This window comes from Sinocyclocheilus rhinocerous, unplaced genomic scaffold (assembly GCF_001515625.1).
Source record: "Sinocyclocheilus rhinocerous isolate Xijiao unplaced genomic scaffold, SAMN03320098_v1.1 scaffold273, whole genome shotgun sequence".
NCBI lineage: Eukaryota > Metazoa > Chordata > Actinopteri > Cypriniformes > Cyprinidae > Sinocyclocheilus > Sinocyclocheilus rhinocerous.
The window spans coordinates 2,213,965-2,218,639 of record NW_015656360.1 but is presented as its reverse complement, the minus strand read 5'-3'; the positions used below and the strand labels follow the sequence as shown (position 1 = coordinate 2,218,639).

General features: G+C 36.9%; 1 protein-coding gene across 3 annotated transcripts in view; it reads right to left on the bottom strand.

The window, feature by feature from the left end:
• LOC107720043 (epsin-2-like) overlaps positions 1-2,962 on the bottom strand; it is a 34,282-nt gene extending 31,320 nt beyond the window's left edge. For all 3 annotated transcript variants that reach the window (XM_016527627.1, XM_016527626.1, XM_016527628.1), the window contains exon 1: positions 2,788-2,962. The gene's annotated coding sequence lies outside the window, so the exon portion shown is untranslated. The remainder of the gene's footprint in view (positions 1-2,787) is intronic.
• Positions 2,963-4,675: the final 1,713 nt, after the last annotated feature.

The window sequence follows — 4,675 nt, the reverse complement described above, 5'->3', positions numbered from 1 at the left end:
TTTATTTAAAGGCTGAAATGTGAGGTTTACCTTTTTATGAAACTTTTTCAAAGCTTTATTTGAACATTTACATTAGATATTTGAACATTGGTAATATTATTGTTTTAATGATTATGCAAACAAAAAGTCATTTTATTTGTTGTTTGTTGATTTTTAAATATAAAACTTGGTGAAGTGATTTATGTGTCGGTACTTTTCGAACATCTCCAGCACATTTTAACAATACCGTGATAATATTGATAACCGTGATAATTTTGGTCACTATAATCGTGATAAGAAATTTTCATACCGTTACATCCCTAGAAGCAATACACACAGAAAAACACAAAATGGAAAAAAGGTATTGTAACATGTTTTTAAAAACTAAACTTTTTGAACACAGTTTCATGTGCAAGGTTCTGCATGTTTAACACGTTTACATAGGAAAACAACGAAAAAGTTGAAAAAATGTGTTCTATGTGAATGGCCCTTTAGACTGCAGGAATTTAGTGCACTCAAAAATCAATTACTTATTCAGAGAACTGCTGAATATCACCAGCAAAGGGAATGCAAATTCTCTAATATAGTAAATAAATATTACCATATAAAAAAACAAAGATCCCATTAAATGGCTTGAATGACAGTTTTCTTTCCTGTGTTGATGCATTTCCTATTGAAACAGGTGCTTTGGGTACAACATTATTTTTAATTAGGCCTATGTCACATCAATGAGTCATGATTCGCTACTTGGTTACTCAACTACAGGGGGAGGGGAATTCTCATTCTAGAGAGCATCTGATTGGACAACAATCTGTGTAGCACACAATTTCTCAATATTTTTGGTCCATTTTCCCGGAAGAGAAAGACTATTTTTAATTTCACAAGAACAAAAAATAACCCTAACGCAAATTACGTCCAGGCACCAAAATGAAAAGCAGCACACACTACATTGGCCATACAACACTAGCAGTGAAAAGCCAAAAATCACGGTGACCTTGCTGCACACAGGAATTGCTGTGACCTATTCCTCCAACATTTGACATGCGCAAGCCATGCCGATTCAACATGCCGCATGACACCCATGCAATGAATACTAATCCTGCATAAGAAACACCAAGAGCAAGTTCTGCACAGCTGTGAAGGACAGGTTACCCTGATATGACTCAATCCAAACAAAAGATAGCGAGCATGGCAAGTACCAGCATGTCTCACGTCTTTAAGGATCCATTGTTGAAGCGCTAAGGAAGGGTGTGTGGTGGCAGAGCGAATCCAGCCGCGAGAAAAAGCAGGTGTTACGAATTTGCATGCTAAAACACTACAAGAATTAGAAGGGAAAATTGGGGGGAAATGCACACATCTTGAATTTCTCCATAGAATTCAGGCCTGTAGGGTGAACTGAAAAAGGTGGATGCTATATAAACCAGCGCTTGTGAGAATTGCATTCTGCTCACAGGTAAACCAGCCGGTTCTGCCACTTCAAGTCAACTGCTTCCTATACATACTACAGAAATCGCTCAACATGTAATGTTTTCAATATTATAGTATGTTCAAGCACTAAATCAGTAAGAAAAGACATGACAAATGGTCAACTCCACTTCTGTGGCTAAATAAAGGCAGACGATCGGCTCTTGCAGTGTTGTCCTCTAAAGACTCTGTTTGTCTAATTACAGGAAGCAAAAGCTGAAAGATGAAGATGCATATGCTGCAGAAATTGATCACAGAAACAACAGACAAGGGTTCCCCTCAATCAGGGGTGTGTCCAGCAAGAAATCAAAGGAGGAACTGTGAGAAATCTCCATGTTATTATGTTGATAAAACGGTTCTGTCTGGTCCCACTGTCCACAAACTTTGTAGTGTCGACAAAACAAACTGGTCAAACCACAAATCCGTTTTTACCTAAATTTAAGCAAAGGATTTGTGACTACACAGTAATCTCGCAGACAAAACCTACGACAAACTAATCTAGCAATACCATAAATGTAAACAGAGCAGAAAGTGTTTGGTGAATATCTTAAGAAAGGACTGACTACACCAAAGTTAAGTCGTGGTAAAATATTTATATAAGATACTATAGCTAGACGAAATACACTTACAGCTTATATACTGAATAGACCAAGATTACAGAGATGAATAGAAAATCTGATTTTACAACTCCGTTTAAATATATCTCCGTTACACAAACACAAAAATCCCAACGAGGCTTAACAACAGTTTAACCAAACAAGGCCGACCGGTTACAAATGTATTAAAGTATCGAGCTAACTGTATTTAGCACTGCCAAACTAATAAAATTTACCTTTAGAGACCAAAATGCAAAATGTATAAAGCAACATTAACGACTTTAGACCGTTTCCACCTAAGGTTTAATTGCCAACTAGCAAGCTACAAAAACCATGACGAAAGTTTTCGTTAACTATGATAACTTTTTAAAAACGAAACTATTTTATTTTACTAATATAATGTTGTTAGAATGCTGTAAGATCCAGCGCATCTAAACTGTGGTGCTTTGGTGTTTTCTTTTTAAGGACACCGACTCTTTAAAAGCTATAAAGTGAGTTTAAGTATTAGCCATTTAGGCTAGCTAACTGTAGCTATGCTCCGACTAACTTGCTAGTTTAATCAAATACCACTCCAATTCCTCTCAGACCTCAAAGTAAATCGAGCTATATTATAGTCATTCACTTTAATTGATGTGTTTATGTAAAAACAACCTGAATTAGTTAAACCTCAAGCCGAAATGTGTCTGCTGCTCGGTGGAGATATCGCTACACTGAGAGAAGCGACTAGAAAACAAAAACAGTAACTTACCAAACCTCCTGTGCCGATGATGACCGGGGGTAACACCCGGCATAAGTACACACTACTCTTATGAGAGATATAGAAACTTTATTTTCTAAGACACGGTCGAGGTGGTGTGTTGATGTGAGCGTTAGTGTTAGTGTGCTGGGCTTGTGTGTGTGACACCCACACCGTTCAACATGGCGCTCTGACTACACATTCATCCTCCTCAGGAGGGGCGAGACAAGCCAAAGGGTGTGACCAAACTCACTGGGCTTCATTCTTAAAACTGTTTATTTCACGAAAATATCACCGTTGCGAGCCTGTTTACGGCCATGAAAGTCAACCAAGACACCCATTAAACGGTGCTCTAGTAAAATGAGCACACATTTTCCGTCATCGTGAGATTAATGTGCTCTTGAATTACCGAAACCGATCAAATCGGCGGAATGTGGCCCCCAAGTGGGCTTATATTAGACACATCTGACTGTGACCAAGAGGTGGATGTTTCTTGGAAATAAACTTAATGTTCTCGTCATGTTTAAAATAGCTCTGTCGAAGAAGAAGATGTGCAGATTGGACGATTGCAATAACAGTAAAATATTATACAATAAAATTCCCCTTTGTTGTACAAAAATGCAAAATAATTTCCACCAAAACACCACGGTTACTGTGAATGATTTAAATCAATTAAAAAATAAGACAAAACCAGAATACCAGAATCTTATCAGAATTTTTATTTTGTTTTATTTTATTACATTAGTCATACATTAGGCTAATGCAGGCCCGGATTGGCTAATCGGGAGCGGCCGGTCTGTTTTTTGGCCGCGAGGGCCGGTACTGTCATGCCACTGCTATGGGGTATAGATGCCCGTATTTAAGGCATCAAGAAGCGTCCCGTATGAAAGCTATAACACAGTTTGTCCCGTATTCGCAGGCATACGCCATATGACCACCAGACCATATGAATAACACATTCTCAACTGATAATTAATCATTATATGCGCAAAATATTGTTTTATTTGTGAACGTAACCGTTTGATGAAGGCTTTAAGACCAAGCGGAATCCTCTGCCGGCTGCTCCTGTTTCACTGCCGCTTACGTCCGCGATTTGATTTTGGCAAATCAGTTTGGGCGAATGCAATTTATTGATCATGAGCCCATAATTTAGCAAGGCAGGAAAACATTTAATCTACCTGAGGGGAGACGTCTTTCCCTATTGTAAGTTAAGACTGTTAAATAGAGAGGAAAAATTTTTTTTTTTGTTAAATTAACTTCTAGCGCATTCTTAAACTTGGACCTCATTTTATTGAAGTAGAAATCCAAGCACCAGAAGCAGCCCACACTCAGCCCACAAGGTTTCTTTAACTGAAAAATATGCATCTTCATTCATTCATATGCTATATGGTTACAATAATAGCCATTTTAGTTTAAAAAAAATTTAAGTGCATAGACGTTTCATAGACGTTCAGTTGTTATGCTTTCAAATTTCTTGCCATTTGTATGTATGTAATTTCGCAGTATTTTCACCTCCTAAATTACTACACTACTTGTGTAGTAATTTATTTTATAATCTATAATTTACTCAGGCCAATGACTTTTTTTTTGTATGACATTACAATTATTTTTAGAATATAGGTTAAGCAAAACAAATGTGATTATTTCTGAGAACTTTTTAACTGCAGGCAGACATTATGGTACAGTTGGCTTACACATATTTTGTTGGAGATATGCGAGCAAAAAATAACGTAATAGATTCAAAAATATATAATAGAAAGCGCAAAGGCGGCGCTGAAAAGGCCAGTAAAATAATAATAATAATAAAAACAAAGCTGTAGAAAAATATAATGAATTACAAGTCTGTAGAGAACAGTGCGCTATTGCAGACTTATATACTGAAGTTTTAATTACATTATTG